Below are 17,700 nucleotides of genomic sequence, written 5' to 3' on the forward strand. Positions count from 1 at the left end.
CATCATTCCTGAGAACTTTTTAATCTTCTGCGCAAGATGTATCAAAATGAGAGAAAAAGCTTAACTTATTCCTAGATATTTATTTTCTTTTACTAATGGTAGCCGTATTTGATTAATTTTAATTTGTGGTGATCTTTTGTGGTCTAGTTGAGTTTTAAAAATCATCATTTTTGTTTTACTAGGATTTATTATTAATTTGTTATCATTAGACCACTGGTAGAGATCATTAAGGACGTAATTAGCAGTTTGCTCAATGGCTACCCTTGATCTACCGCGAACGATGAGAGTGAGGATGATTCGTTAATAAATTAATAAATTATTTTAAAGTATAAAAATTGTATAAGCAAGAAATTGCGATAATTTATGATCCCACCCTCATACCATTTATGGCTACATCGGGGTGATTTGTAATAAACCGATAAAATGAATAAATATTCAACATCTTCAAGTGCGCTTGAGAATTACGAATTCAGCCCTTTTTTAGAGTAGTTGATTTGCTCAATAAAATTAGGAAACTGTGACTTCATTTTACCATCGAACATTTTTCAGAAAAATCCATGGATTAGCTCAATAAAATTTAAACAACAAAACGAAAAGAGCATTCCATAACCCTAAACATTCTCATTTTCTATCTCTTTTAACGTTTGGAACCATTTCCTTGATGAAAATCCAAGGAAATGAGACAACGGTGATTCTACAGACTCATCAATATTTGTTTTATTGCATACAAAATCCCATTTGCCCAAAGAAGTAAGGAACTTTGTCTCGCATTCTTCCATCGGAGTTTCCTGCATCTTTTGCTGTTTCCTTCCATCTGGTACAGCTCACTAAAGCTAACCTACTTCTCTCTCTCTATGTGTGTGTTCCTTCTTCTGGAAACCCATTTTACGTCTAATACAATCATTCGTTGGCGGAGGAGGGGCAGAAACGCGCCTTCCGGAGACTGATGCACGAAGATGGACTCAAAGCTCGGTCAACATTCGTTGATGAGCAATTGTGTTATCGCTCTGTGTGTGTGTAGGAGATATTCGATTTCTTCAGATGCGGAGGGACAGAAGTGCTGTTATTCTGTGTGTGTGCGTATGTTTTGTCTGAGGGAGAGACGGAGAAGCAGTGCCATCATAACCTCCGGAAATCAGGCGTTGCTGTGGGAAGTTATTTAGGCGATATGAAATTAAGTAAGATCGATCGAAGGCAAAAGAAAAGGGAATGGAAAAGCCAGAATTTCTTTAGTATAAATAGTTTTTATTAATGGATGCTGGAACAGAAATAGAGAGGGAGAAAGACGGGGAGCAAGAAAAGAGCAAAAGTAACCCCTGCGAAGAAACTTTCATCTCTAAAAGGGAGGTGCTTATTTTGCCATTAGACTTTTCCGAGTTCGATAGAGAGCGTGCGGGATTTTATGAGCCTTCCTCATTGTGCCAACGCTTCTCATAGCGTTTCCGCACCGTCACCACGATGTGTATTTAGTGCTCGAGCTTTTGGCTTTCATTGCACTACTCTCCATCAGCGCTGTCCAAAAAGGTCCTCTAGCTCTCACGCTTTCAGCGAGTCATTTCCGGAGCACAGCGGAAGTCAGGCGGTGCGTTTCACGACGCTGAGCTAATGTACGGCAGCGTGCATTCATCTAAATGTCCAGTTTCCTCGCTGTCAGCGTTCCAGAGGCGGAATGCAGCAGATAGATGAGACGCCGTACGGAAGTAGGAACGCGGACTGCACAAGACCAAATTCCCCCCACCCCCCAACGTCCCCCGGCACGCTTATGGTCCGTCGAGTAGACTCTGAGAGTGATAGCGACTCCCTCCTGGCTGATTCATAGCCGTTCTCTTGTAACCTGTGGATTAAATCGTTCTTATCTACACCTAATCCTTCGTGGACGGCAAGAGAAATACAAAGACGGTGACCCTAAAGTCGACCACCACAATACTCAGCGGGAACATCCCTGCAGCCCAGAAAGATATGGGACGATTGGGATTATGACGTCAGGACACGAGCTTTCGATCGGCTTGACTTTATGACAAATGGAAGTCGTAGAATAGACAATGCTGATAATGGATAGCTGCATCCTCTCCCAGGGGTTTTTTTGAAGGAAATGTGCCACTGTATTAACCAACCGTAGCTTGATAACTCATTTGGAAAGATAGGATTCATGTCAATTGTCTATCACAACTATAGGCAGTCTTCTTCATAGCACATATTTTAGGCCAACAAAAACTTTTTGCTCTGAAATTACTTTTCGTTTCGTTTTCTTATGAACAAAACGATAGGGTGATCAATTCTGAATTTAAATGAATGGAAGTATGTTTAAATGACGTTTAGAATTTGTAATTGAAATGAACTGTAAGATCCTTCAAAAGAATATATTGTTAATTTAACGGTGCTATTATCAGTTTATAGTAAACTTCAGAATTTTTATTTACTTTACTCCATTTGAAGAAAACAACTATATCTTTTAACTTTCTCAATGATTTTATAATTATTTTATAATGTATAGGCATTATAAAAGGTTAAGCGAATTTATTATTAATTATTGCGAACAACTTATTTTACTACTTTTGGCTTATACTTGCATTATTTGAAAGCTCCTAGGTGGTAAAGGACTCTTATCAACCGGTGCAATACCACCACTTTGCTTATTGGAGGCTTGAAGTGGTGGAACCGATGTTTAGTCTCCAGAGCTAAGTTCCGGTCAACCCTTCCCCATCTATTCCATCATGCAGTATGACTGATGACTTTTGAGGTTATTATGAACTTCGTGGTGAGATCCAATCTTCCTTACATTTCAAGGATACAGCTCTAAAACGGTGTTCGCAGGCCGGCTGCTAGTTAGTACACCGGACCAAACCTATTGGTAATTCTCAATGAAGTCTCAATGACCGCCACAGATAAAAATTGACACCAGGACCATAAAGTTCTCCACTCAACTTAAGTATTTAGGAGTTATCCTTGACAGCAAACTAAATTTCCAGCCACATCTTAAATATCTAAGAAGAAAGATACGCAGTTACACCGCCCTTGTCACCAGGGTCTCCAGGGACTGGGGACTCAATATGTACACTCTGTCCTTATTCTATAAAGCGGTATTTACCCCGATTATAACGGGTACCAGGGATCTGGTACCCGAAAGCCATCACTGTTACTGGTAGAAGAATCCTCGACTCTCTGCAAAGGAATATCCTACTCGCCACTACCGTGCCTGCTGCACTGTCAGTACCCATGCTCTGCAAATCCTGGCAGGCGCCATGCAACTGGACCTGGAGGTGGTCCGCTGTGGACTACTCTTCTATCTCTCCAAAGCAAATTCCAAGACCATCCTCGACTTCACAACAGACCACGCAAACGACAGAATACCAGAAAAGACGCGTCTCCTCACGCATCTGCAGCAGGCGTGGAAAGCGAGATGGACTACTTCTAACAAAGACGAAATCACTAGAAAGTTCTTCCCTTACATTAACAGGGTGTTCCCCAGGCTTCTCCCCTGGTTTTCACCTGGCCTTTATGCTACATACCTGTTAACTGGCCATGGATCATTAAAAGGCAAACTGAGGGCCCTGGGAATCATCGATGATCCCACTTGCACCTGTGGTGGGACTGAGAGTTGGTCGCACCTTATGTACGACTGCCCCCTGTATGAGGATCTCTGCTGCACCTTCATCACTTCCTTGACCTACATACCCAAAGACCCAGAAACACACCTGCTTGATATTAGGGAGGAATATACAGCTTTAACGCGTTTTCCACAAGAGCTCTTCAGCTGAAGGAAATCCTTATCTACAGTTCCTGTACCGGCACCACAACGGCCCCAAGGAAGACAACAGACGGTTCGAGACCATGGTGGACTTTCATCCAGACTAGACAGTCATAAACTTGACCGTCACGCCATCAAACGGACAACTATCCGACGATTGGAATTTGAAAGCTACCATTGGATTGACTTGGACACCACCCGGACTTGACAGAGGCGCCAAATGGCGATCCTACCTTTGCTCCCTTGCACAGTCACTTTAGACCTCTTTCCTTCCCCTCTCTTCGCCTTCGCCTGATGGACTGAGTTTCCACTGACTAGTTGGAGATGCTTTCGCCTATATCCCTTACTCTTACTTTCATTCCCCCTCTTCTTCCATACAGCCTGTACTACCTCATTCTATCTAATCGCTTTTTTTTATTATTATTTTCTTCTTTTTTTTATTTATTTATTTTTAAACTTGGTCTCCGCTACAGGAAGCTGAGGCCTTAGCCAGAGAATTATTTGCAGCCACATTAAGTGGGCACCAAATAAACAATTATTTGGTGCCCACTGGCTACCTCCTAGTGGTGTGTGCGGGCAACGTGGGGTTCCACCAAGGGCCCTGCGGCCAAATACCAGGACGCACAACAGAACCCAACACAATACTGCACATTCAACACACAACACTTTTCTGGCATATACAGTAGTTCTGTATTTCTTCACAGTGTATATGGCGCAGATGTGGGAAACCATAGGTGGCGCCTGACCCTAACACTATGCACCTATTGGTAACTTTTTAGAAGGCTTCCGGATCAGCTAGTGTATAATCTTGCTACCTCTGCTCTGCCAGATAGTGACTGGAGGGAGTCCGAATAGTGTGTACGCGAGGGGCATTTTCGAGGCCACGTTATGTCAAGGCTTTCGGTATATTCTTACCATGTGTACACCATATCCAAAAATTTCCTTACTTCATACAGAATGTCCTTCCCCACATTATGTAATAAATATCAAATATTGAATACACCATGAATTGACAATCTAATAGAGCAAGCTTATCTGCGAAAAGATGAAAACCTCCAAAACACTTCCTAATTCATTTCACAAATATACGTGGTCTCAATTCAAATCTCAACGATGTCCATTTCCACTTGCAGTCTGCCAAACTTCATGTACTTTTATTGACAGAATCCCAGTTGTCAGTTCATTCAACTACAGCTCATCTCAGTTGCCCAAATTATTCGCTGTATGATTCCTTTCGCCTCAAAGGTACTTGTGCATATGTCCGTTCCGATATTCCCTGTCAGAGATTTGGTAATTTGGAATCTCCTCTTTTCGATCTTCTCTAACTTAAATTCTCTCTACCTCATTCTGTGAAATTCATCTGTTGTCTCTACCGTTTCACTAATCACTTGGAGCTCTTTGACTTCCTCTCTTTGCAACTTGACTTTCTCCAGTCCAACTTTCCTAACACTGAGGTAATTTTCCTTGGTGATTTTAATGTTCACAACTCCAGCTGGCTTCCATTTTCTAGTCACACCGACCCAGCTGGTCGAGATGCTGAGGCTTTTTCAATTACTAATTACCCTGCACAGATTGTTCATTTACCTACAAGAATATCGGACAATCCTACCCATACAACCAACACACTTGATCTTTTTCTCACAAACAACCCTTCTAAGTACACGGTCGAAGTGAGTGGTCCTTTAGGCACCTTATGTTGTTTACCATTACAAGAATGCAAAATGGGATGATCTACGAGATTTCTTTTCTTCTTTTCCTTGGTCGGATTACTGTTTCAAAACTTCTGATGTCAACGTTTGCCCAAATTGTGTCAGTGAAATTATTCTTGTAGGAATGGAATCCTTTATTCCACACTCCTCTTTAAAATCGCGTCCTTTATCTAAACCTTGGTTTTCCAATAAATATGCTAAGACCGTTCAGGAAAAGAATGCTGTATATCGTAATTGGCTTGTTTCTAATTCTTCAGTTTCATTTTCTGCCTACACCAAAGCTCGCAACAATTGTAAAGCAGTTATTAATCAGTCCAAACTAGATTTTGAACAGGCCAAGAGTAGGAAACTTGCTTCTTGCCCTAATGGTAGCCGAGCATTCTGGTTTCTTGCCAAAGCTACTGGCCGCAACTTTTGCCCATCTCTGCTCCCACCTCTGTCCAAACCAGATGGTTCTGTTGTCACTTCAGCCAAGGATAAAGCTGACCTGCTAGCATCCCATTTTTCTTCCAACTCATGTATTAATGTTCATGGTAAAAACACTTCCCACCATTCCCAACACGCTCCATTCAATGCCTCCTGTGATCTTCCGTCAAAAGGATGTCAGAAGGATTTTGACGAATCGTGATGCTAAGAAAGCTCCAGATTCCGATGGTATTTCTCCACTTGTTCTCAAAACCTGTGTTCCTGAATTTACTCCTGTTTTTTGCCGCCTTTTTTCACTTTCTTATTCCAAAGGTGTTTTTCCTTCTGCTTGGAAATTTGCTCATATCCAGCCAGTTCCTAAAAAGGGTGACAAATCCCTCCCATCCAATTATCGTCCCATTGCAATTACTTCTACTCTTTCTAAAGTAATGGAGAAATCAATTAACCGCCAACTCTTAAACTACCTAGAAACCTTCCGTCTGATCAACGATCGCCAGTATGGATTTCATCAGTGTCGATCCACTGGTGATATTCTGGCTTATGTTACCCATTTATGGACTAATTCAATGGAAAGGTTCAGTGAAACACAAGTAGTTGCTCTTGACATCTCAAAGGCTTTCGATCGTGTTTGGCATAAAGGTCTTCTAAACAAGCTTCCATTTTATGGTTTACCATCTGTTTTTTGTAATTGGTTATCCAGTTTTCTCTCTGACCGCTCACTGAGGGTGAGGGTAGATGACTCTCTATCTTCTAACTTCTGCACTAATGCTGGTGTTCCCCAAGGTTCAATTCTTTCCCCCACTCTTTTCCTTTTGTATATTAATGACCTTCTTCCATTGACTGGAAATCCTATCTATCTATAGTTTTGCCGATGATAGCACATTGCATTCCACTTTCCATTTTGAGAAACCTTGCCCTGTTCAATCAGCTTAAACTTCTCGAATATCCGCTATCAGTCCCTTAAATGCTGATCTCCAGGTAATTTTCTAGTGGTGCAAAGACAACTTAGTTGATTTCAATCCTTGTAAATCTCAGTCCTGTCTTATATCTCGAAAAAAGGATTCTTCTGCTCCTATGCTTATCTTTGGTGACAATCCAATTTCTAGGCAAGATTATATATATCTTTTGGGGATTATCCTGACTTCTAATCTCTCTTGGCACAAGCACATTACAAATATTGCTTCCTCTGCATTTAAAAAACTTGGTTTTCTCTTTCGCTCTCGGCGTTACTTTTCTTCCAAACAGCTGTTCACTCTGTACAAATCGCAAATCCTCCCTACCATGGAATATTGGTCCCACATCTGGGGTGGTGCCCCCAAAACCTCTCTCAGGCTTCTTGATTCCATTCAGAAGAGGGCAGTTAGGTTAATTAATGATTCATCTCTAACAGAGTCTCTCCACTCGCTGTCTCATAGACGTACTGTTTCTGCTGCATGTCTCTTCTACAGATACTTCCATGGGCACTGTTCGTCTGAATTGGCTTCTATAATTCCTGCTCTCTTTCTCTCTTTCAAAACAGTCCGAACACGTGCAGCCACCATCCATTTACTGTCCAACGTCACACTCACAGAACCAACTTTTCATCTTCCTCGTTTATTCATTCAACTGCCGTTTTCTGGAACAACCTTCTTTCATACGTATTTCCTGAAAATTACAGCCTACAGAAGTTCAAGTCCAATGTCAACAAATATCTTCTTTCGTCTTCTCAATCTCCAACCCAAGCACGGTACTAAGTACTGTAGGTTCTAATACCTCTCGTGTTTGGGATTTTCATAAAAAAAAAAAAAAAAATAAATGAATAACCTTAATTTGGCTATTTGAGATAATTTCTGAAGAATGTTCCTGAATTCCTGAGTTATAGAAATTCTTAACATTATTGAGACTTGGTATTGGTATTTGTATTAGCATTAGCCAATGGCTTTTGCTGCAGATAAGATAAGAAAATAAACAAATTATGCGCTTCCCTTCTCACGTAGGTAGCCGTCCAGGAAACATCTCAATTTCTTCAAACTGTCCGCCTCAACTACCTGCGAGGGCAACTTATTCCAACCGTTAACGTACCAAACATTAACTAATCATTAACGACTCTACCAATCTTTAGGTCGTCTGGAAATTTTGAAATCACGCCTTTTATCCCTTCGTCGATGTCATTTATGAAAATAGAAGCAATAGTGGTTCCTTGGGGACCCCCACTTCTGACTTTACATCAATCTGAAGAATATCCATTAATCACAACCCTCTGCCTTCTGCCCTGCAGCCACCCAGAAATCCATCTTAGAATCTTACCCGTAACCAGTTCAAGCTTAAATGCAAATTGGACCTGTGGTACTGGATTCCATGACTTAAAGAGGAAAATAACAGTCACCATCAGCAGCCATTTTCAATCCACTGGAAGATGAAGGCCTCTCCAGAAACTTTCCAGTTCTTTCTGTTTTGTGCAATGGCCAACCATTTACACCCACAAACTCATGACATTCATATGTCCACTCCCGTCGTTGTCTTCCAAGTTTTCTTCTAGCTCCTCTTGGGTACCATTCTGTTATTTTCTTAGCCCATCTGTCATCATGTCTTCGAGCTATGTGTCCTGCCTAAGACCATTTTAGTTCTTTAGTTTTGATAAGAATGTCCTTTACTTGAGTTTTCTGCCTAATCCATGTGTTTCTCTTCTTATCCAACGGTCTGATTCCCAATATAATTCGTTCCATTCTTCGCTGTATAGTTTTCAGCTTCTCTTCCATTCTTTTGGTGAGTGCCCAAGTTTCACTTCCATGAGTCATGGTGGGGAGTCTACATTGGTTCATTATTTTACGTTTCAGACAAATTGGAATATTGCTCCTCAGTATGTGATTATATTTCCTGAATGCTGTCCATCCAAAATTTATTCTTCTCTTGTCTTCCAGCCATTTATCATTATTATATCCAATAACTTGTCCGAGATGAATATATGACTCCACCTGTTCAATTACTGCTCCTTCAATCATTATTTCCCTTTCCGTGGCATACTTGTTCATCATTACTTTTGTTTTAGCCATATTCATCTTTAGTCCAAAATCCTTACTAACTCTGCATAACTGACTAAGATTTTCCTCTAATTCTTTGGGATCGTATATATCCAGTAATTAGAATTTTAATGACAAAGAATCAAGCTTTCAAGGCAAATGGACCCCTTCTTCAGATTATATATAATCTGTATACGTTTGCTGAGGAAGGGGTCTATTTGCCCTGAAAGCTTCATACTTTGTCATTAAAATTCTAATTACTGGATATATACTGTACTATTTTCTCCTTCAGTTCAAGCTTATACGGTAACCTCTCATGAGGGACCGAGTCAAATGCTATGCTAAAATCCAAATAAACTATGTGAAAATTGTTCCCTAAATGTCAAAATAGCCTACCAAGTGGACAGAAATCATGGGATACCTACCTAGTAACGGGTAGGCCAGCCTTCAGTCCGGATAAGGGCAGTCACACTGCAAGGCATTGAGTCCACTAGTTCACGAAAGCGCTCCACAGCCATTTCCATCCATGCTTGCTGCACTGCTGTGCATAATTCCGTCGTATTCCTGGGTGGAGGATCCAAAGCTCGAAAGGACCTTTCCACAGTCCCAAATATGCTCCTCAGGGTTCATGTCCGGTGAACGGAGAGGCCATTCCATGGTGGCAAAATCTGCGGAATGCTCTTCGAACCACACCGTGTTCTAGTCATCACGGCTCTGTAGGGAAGCGCATTGTCCTGCTGGAAGAGGCCATTGCCTTGTGGGTGCACGATGACCACGAAGGGTTGCAGCTGGCCTGCACTTAACCTGGACTGTTCAGAGATGCGTCTAGACGTATCAGAGGTCCCAACGTGCGCCATTTGAAAAAAGCCCCAAACCATTACTGACCATCTACCTACCTGAACAGTCCCTTGTTGACGTGACTGGCGCACATCTTCGTGCTGTTTCCGTCAGATACGCACCCTTCCGTACGCTTGAAATAACAGGAAACGGGACTCATCGGACCAGGAGACCCGTCTCCAATCATCCAAGGTCCAGTGCCGATGTTCTTTCGCCCAGTTGAGGCGTAGAGTCCTGTATCGTGGTGTTAGCAATGGGACCCGGGTGGGTTGGTGGCTCCCATAATCTGTTGCGGCTAATGATTACCTGATGGTCTTTGTGGAGACGCTAGCACCTCACTCGTTGAAGTCAGCGGTGTTTTGTGTCATGCCACTGTTGCTTTCCGGTTTGCTGAACGAAGCAGACGTCGACGGCCATGTTCATCCACCACCTTTCTCCGCCCACAGCGCTGTTCACGATGAGATGTCATTCCGCAAATGGCGTAGTCCCAATACACTCTTGATACTGTTAAACGGGGATAGTGCAATTTCTGTACCACCTCCGCGTACCCGATTCACTTTATAACTCTCTATCCCTCGGCGGGGGGAGGAGCCAGTTCCCTGTTTCCCCTTGCCACCCCTCCCCTTCTTTTCTCTCTTGTGGGCATGGGCATGGGCATGCCCCACTGACTCCTGGGGTTGTCTTCTCTATTGGCCCCATACTGCTGTCTTTTCCCCCAGCATTCAGTCTCTCCTCCCTCTCTATCTTTACTACTAGCGTCAAACACATGTCAAAATTTACCGAGCCCAACGCCCAACGTTTTAATCTTTATATACCTTTTGGCCAAATCCAATCCTAGTTTTTTTTTTTAGGTCTTAGCCACTGAAATCTCAGGAAAACTAGGTGGCAGGACCTGCCAGAGTAAATATCTAATACTGGTGTATCTGACCTGCCTCCCAGGGGCAAAGTGTGGAAAACGGTGGGCCCCATCAAGGGCCCAACGGCTAAAAGGTCAGATGAACAACGATACACAACACAACACTCTACAATATCCATAGATTTTTAAATCTGTGGCCTCTACAGTGTTCTGTATCACACGACAATGTATGCTACGCGGAGATGGGGGAAACCCCCTGGTGCCGTTATACCCTAAACACACTGAACACTATACCACCTCTGTGATAGAGTGACCCATGCGTCGGGTACCCACTATCATCCCTCTTTCAAAGACTTTTATTCATATTGACATCGAATTAGAAGAAACCAGTATCGTAATTATATCCCCCACCCCCTATAACATTGTTGGAAGCTTTTTTTAGTTAGACAGAGAACCAAACATGCTAGAAAACAAACCAACAAAGTTACGTCACCATTTAAGGACAGGATTTTTTTTCATTTGTTTTTTTATTTTTATTAGGGATTAGACGTCATTAACAACACTGCTGAGTTATCATTGCTGTAATTAATATTCCAATAATTTAATTATTTATTTAAATTGTATGTAATTTGAATTATGGCTTTTTTATGGTTCTATGTTACGTGTATTATTTTATTTGTTTTTAAAATTTTATTATTTAAATATAATGTATCTTCGTGGGATTTATATCTGTATTAAAGAAGATATTTTTGTTTTCAATTTACAGCTTAGCATTTATCATTTTAATTATTATAAAATACAGTAAAGCCCTATTAAGAAGTTTTCGAAGGAAGTGTGGGTTTCGAACAAGGGAAACTTCTTAGAAGGGAAAAAGACCTAAGAGTATGAAATATTAAGTACATAAATAAAAATGAAAAGATAAACATACGTAAGTTAAAGATCATTTTTAAGTACCATTTCAGAATTTATATTTTGAAGCATTAATCCTGGAAGATCTCCGTATTAGCGTCAAAGAACTTTAGAATTTTTTCTGTTGAGGAACTCCAAATTAGTGTAGGGTCTGTGGAGAATATCACCCATCAACGGTTGCATATGAGTAAAGTGTCCGCTAGATGGGTTCCCGGACTTCTGATCCCTTACCAGAAGAAGGAAAAACTGAAATATTGCTGCATCCCGATCTTGCACCCTCGGATTTCTTCCTCTTTCCTGCTCAAGTCCTTGCGTCTTAGAAAACACCTTGCTCTTTCCTGAGGCCAGCAAGACAGCAAGGGAGAATAGGAGCTACACCCTCCAGATATAAAAAAAAGAAGATTATGGAGCTCATCACGGTATCAAAAGGCTAAACCAGAATCAAATTCACCAACGCACAGTTCAAAAACAAACATGCAATAATTTAAATGAAGAAGGTTCAAGTTGAGCATCCCATTCATTCCAATCGTAATAATACATCCATTCAACAGAAAAAGTTCTAAAATATCCATATAGCGCTGTCCAACGATTATCCTTCAGTTCGTTCCCCAACCAGTTGAATAGGTCATGCGTCTCGTACTCAGTGGATCGATTCACGCTTCATCTCCAGGCAATTTACACAAGTAGGACTATCGTCGTTGTTTTTGTTGTTAAGTCGCTGACGAGAATGCCCCTTACTCGCTCAGGGGGCACAGATAATTTATTTACTATAGCATCTTGCAGCGGTATGTCCAAAGCTAAAGCTAAACCGTGTTGACCAAGTAGAATCATTTAAATTTATAACTCCTCCAACCTATAAAATATTCGTTAAGATTTTTCTTAAAGACTCGAATCTTTGAAGAAGTTTTTGTGATCTAGCTAAGTCCTCCACGATTTCTATTAACCATTTCTGCAACCTGCTGAAAACCGCTCAAGAGACTCAGTACTAAATTCAACATGTGTGATATATGAATCGGATAACTTTCGACCAAAAATATAATGCAATCGAAGAAGAAGAAGAAGAAGAAGAAGAACTCTTTATTATATACAGGAGGCACATTGCTGTATACAACTCCCTTCATGGCTACAGCCATGAAGGGATTTGTAAGCCAGTGGTTTACATAAAAGAACTTACACAACATAATAAACAAAGATGGAAAAAAAAAACCAAAAAAAAAAAAAAAAAAAAAAACCCCAGCATTATAACTCCAGAAAGGTTTGAACACTGGAGTGGTGGATCCATGACAGGTCCTCGGGAGCAGGTTCTAATGTCCTGTGACGTGGTCCTGGGAAGGACGTCGACCGAGTACATTCTACCTATATTTCTTAATGACTGCGAATTTGTAGAGGTCTCCGTCCAAGGAGTGTATGTCCTGCAGCATTTGCACGGGTAAGAACCGATCAGATAATTTTAACCAGTTTGGAATGGCCTGACGGATCGGATTATCCCTAAGGCTTGGGACCGAGATTCTCCATCCGCAGTTAGCCCAGAAATCTGGTACTGAAATAATGCCGACCATCATTTTGATGGCAAAGACGAGTCTTCTCTCGTGAATGATGGCAGGAAGACGTCTGATGTTGAGAGCTGCCGCCATCTGGGTGGTCTTTGGTGCAGGAGAAGGCCCAAATTTCCATATGGCCCACTTCAGTAGCCAGAATTCCCCCGCAAAAGTCCGTCTAAGATGGGTCGTAGCAGTTCAAGTCCAGACTTCGGCGCCATAGAGTAAGACCGAATAAACACTTCTTAATATATCTGCACCCAACAGCCTGGTCATGGACGTATATAAGTTGTTGTTTAATCATCCACCGGAGTCGACAGAACTTTATTTGCAGGTGGTCTATGTGCGGTAGAAAGGAGAGCTTTTGATAAAAAATAACGCCCAGATCTGTATGTTGTTGGACGGCAGAAACTGCGGATCCTCTTAAAATGGGTTGCACTATTGTTGGGCTCCGTTTGAGAGGGAAAGTCAACTGTTTTGACTTCTCAGGATTGATGTGAAGCCCAAAACCGGAGAGGAAGGCCCCAAGGTTCCGGATTTTCTGAAGGATTAAGGCATTGATGTATTCAATAGTCTCCAGGGCTGATGGGAGTAAACAGTTTTATGTCATCAGCAAAGGTTATGATATCAGTTCAGCCCGTCACGAACAGCACGAGAACAACTGAGAACAAGGTTCTAGACAGGACCCCACCTTGTGGAATTCCAGCTGTAATAGTCCTGGTGTAGCGCAGATTGCCATCGCGAACAATAATGGTCCTGTTCTCAAGCATTTTCTGAATAAACCACAGCACGTCTCCATCAATGAGGTAACACTCACGTAGTAGCCTTGCCAAAGCGTGAACGGATATGGAATCAAATGCTCCCTGGACGTCGATATACGTAACGGTGATTTCCGAACGGTACTCAAATGCCTCAAGGATCTTGGTAGTGGTGGTGACTAGATTTGTAGCAGGAGATCTTGACCGAGTAGCATAGTGGATCTGCGGCAGCCGTTGTGGCATAATTTGGATGGTTAATGTTCTCAGAAGAGATTTCTCAATGAGCTTTAATAGGCTTGATGCAGAGGACATTGGACGGAAGTGATTGGGCTGAGAAGCAGAACGTGTTTTCGGCAGCGGTCTTACTTGATAGACATGCCACACAGGAGGGAAAACTTTTTGATTAAGGATCTTGTTAAATAACGACAGGAAACGATCAACAACAAATGTACTGAGGCATTTCTGCATAAACCGAGGAATTTCATCGGCACCGGATGCGGCCGTAGGTGCTAAGCTATTCATTGCGTCGATCAGTTGGTATTTGGTGAGGTGAACTGAATTTAAGGGGTCTGCTGAAATCGGATTTGTTGAGAATTCCATTGGTGTAGTGGATTCTGGCTGAGCAGCGAACCTAGTTATACGGTCGAGCCGACTGCCATATTGAGTGAATCAATGGCATGCTGTGATTGGATTCTATGGAAGGGCTTCCCCTTATTTATGGTATCCTCTAGGTGAAGTTTTATCGCCTCCCTCTTGTTCCGAATAAAAAGCGCCCAAGCTCGGGAATAAGCAGTTCTGTCCGAGGGTGAGCCGGAGTTTTTCCACATTTTGTGCAAATTCTGTTTAACGTGGAAACTTTCAGAGACTTTTGGACTCCACCAGGCCTTCGAATGCTCTGTAATGGTTAGTTTCTTCGTTGAAGCATACAGAGAAACAGTGGCTATCCATCTTGTCATCAGGTCAATCCCGAGTTCGGGGTCGCAATTCACAAGGACATCCCATGGGATTGCTTGAGCCGCATAAATACACTTTTCAGGATTAAGGTATTTGGGCGCTTTAATTATTTTGGTTGTGACCTTCCTTCTACCAGAAGTGATGGGCATTTCTATTTTCACAGGGAGTATGATGGGGTTATGATCAGACTGTATGTTGCTTATAGGGTTTTGATTAGCCACACAATTTTCTGACACGAACGCGAGGTCTAATGTGCTTTCGTCCCTCGTGGGTAGTGTGCTAACCAGTTTAAGACCTAATATACCTAGACGCTGACTCAGTCTCCTCTTGAGGTTCCCTTGATTATTCGGGAGATTGAAATCCCCACACACGACGTGTTTCAGTGATGAATGGAGATGGTTAAGCAGCCAATTGAGGAGTTCATCAACTACTACATTAATTGTTCTTCATTCACATCTAGGTTATCGTAATTTATAATAATCTTAGGTTTAGGAGGCAAGGGCCTTTTAATAATGATCCCTGAATCCTTAAATTTTGGATCCTAAAAACCTAAGTTTGGAGCCTACTACCTAAGTGTATAATCTCAACTGTGAAGGTGGGAGGTTGAAATGTTATGGTCTGTGGGAGGAGTTGCCGTGGTACCGACCAAATCCACTAAACTAGATATTCTAGCCAATTCTATGTTTCCTACATTGAGATAATTTTGTGGGGACGGACCTAACACCTTCCAACACAAAAATGCTCCATATGCAACAATGCAGCAATGTTCCAAGGATTGTGAACGCTTGGCTCGAAGAGAATATCATCGGAACACTACAGTGGCCAGCGCTGATCCAATTGAATACCTTTTTGATGAACCGGAATGCAGAACTAGGACAAGGCCAAGACGACCTTCTTCATCAGCGGTGCTCACGAACGCCTTAAAGGAAAAGTGGAACCGTAAACCACCAACCATCTACCAGAACTCAATAGAAAGCCTTCCTAGACTCATTGAGTTTCTTTGAAATACCGGGTCCTACCCAGACCGAGCGAAAAATGCCAGAATTCGAATCTCGTCAATGAATGTTTATGGACTTTTCTCACAACGTATTTGAGTTAGTCGGTCTCAGAAGTTGTGGTCTTTCGTCCAGAAAATAAAATTGACCACAGAATACACGCAGTTTAGAGAGACGATATACTGACGCCTCGTAACCTTAGTTGCATCGGACCTTTCGCACACACTCATTCACTCACACATATACGTATGGAAATGAGATCTTTGGATAGAAATGATTTCTATTGACTGTATTTTATTTTTTTTATACGAAGAAAATACCATCTTTTCAGATACTTTGCTTTGGATAAATAAAATGGATCTTAACGTATGTATCATCCATCATTGCACGAAAATATCTGCTGATTCTGACGAAGGCGGATTGTGTAATATATTTGCAGAAGTACAACATTATCGTACAAAAAGAGTATCACACGAATGATGGAAACTGTACTGGTTAATTCAAACTAATTCCTTATTTGAAGTACTGGTACACAAAGTAGTTGACCAACAGTCTCTCTCTCTCTCTCTTTCTCTGTACATCTTTTGTGAGTCCCAGCAGCTCCGCCCCTCTGGCGATAATGATCTTTGGCGGATAAACCGTCTATTAATGAACTGGCATTGCACCTTGCTTCCCAAGCACCCCCGATCCGTGCACTTTATCATATTTCCTGTAATTCCCCGCGACAAGATGGTCCATGTCGCCGGTCACACATCACTATTGACCAATCAGAAATCGGACTGCTCGAAGCTATTGTGGAAGTCACGTGCCTGAGCGTCTCTCCCAGGGTTGATCGTTGTCGAGACTTCTACTAAGCGTGCACATTAAACACGCGCAGCTGGCCGCGCGTGCTTCTAGGCGGATCTTGAGCGCACGTGCCACGAGATGCAGCCATCCACGATGGCACGTGCGGGCGAAATGAACTGGCGTCCGCGTGGCTTTGCCCGGAGCTCTCGGAAACGAGGGACACACGAGTAACACTACACCGTATGTCACGGGGGCCCTTTGTAGACACATTTACACATCGGCCTGTACCAGTCGACCGACCCTCAAGATTGAGGCAGTTCACGTTGTTCACCATTCTGTCTGTTTGTCGAATTTTTATTTAAAACTTTCGATTTCAGGACCTTGAAAATTCCAGTCTTTGCGTTCCCTCGACACCGTATCCACTGAGAAAAACAGTAGGCGAATGCACGATTAACAGAAGTCCTTAATCTCAAAGAAGATGGGGTAAAATTCCACATAAGCATTTCGAAAGCACAAAATAAGGACAGTATTTCTCAGCATTGAAATAAAGTTAAATCTCTGATGAGAGAGGCTTCAAAAGCAGGACCACCAACGATAGAGTTACAGACTCTTTCCAGATGGATAATAAGAGTCTGAAAGGAGTAATAATAGTCCGAAAACATGGAATGATTGTCAAGATTATAAAGAAACGCAGCACTATGGCCACAAGTTTTTGAGAGAGTGCCCAAATATTTATAGAAAAGCATGCAGCAGAAAGTGTAATGTTTGATAGAGAGTGGAGAGTTTTTTGCAAGCGACCAGCCATTAATTATCTTGTCCTCTCTCTTTTGGACAGCGTAGGGGAACTTGAGAGAGGTTTGGAGAAACCATCCCAAAGTTGTGGGAACAATGTTCTATGGTAGGACGCATCTGAGAATTGTAGAGTCAGTAGCTGTCCAGAAGAAAAGTAATGAAGTAAAAAGTAAGAAGAGAAAAGTAATAAATAATCTTTAACAAACATCTGTACTATGAATTTAAGAGGTGTTGTACAAAATGGACCATGGAGGCCGAGATTTAAAGCTGTTAAAAGATTTCCTTCGTGAGGAATGCGAAATGTTTCCATGCTGCATTTCATGGCTGGAAAGGGGTGGCTTGCTCCATTAAAATTGTGGTTTCAGTCGCTTATATAAATAAATTAAATATTCT

Source organism: Mastigoproctus giganteus, chromosome 5, assembly GCF_048544385.1.
Source record: "Mastigoproctus giganteus isolate SK-2022 chromosome 5, ASM4854438v1, whole genome shotgun sequence".
Lineage (NCBI taxonomy): Eukaryota > Metazoa > Arthropoda > Arachnida > Uropygi > Thelyphonidae > Mastigoproctus > Mastigoproctus giganteus.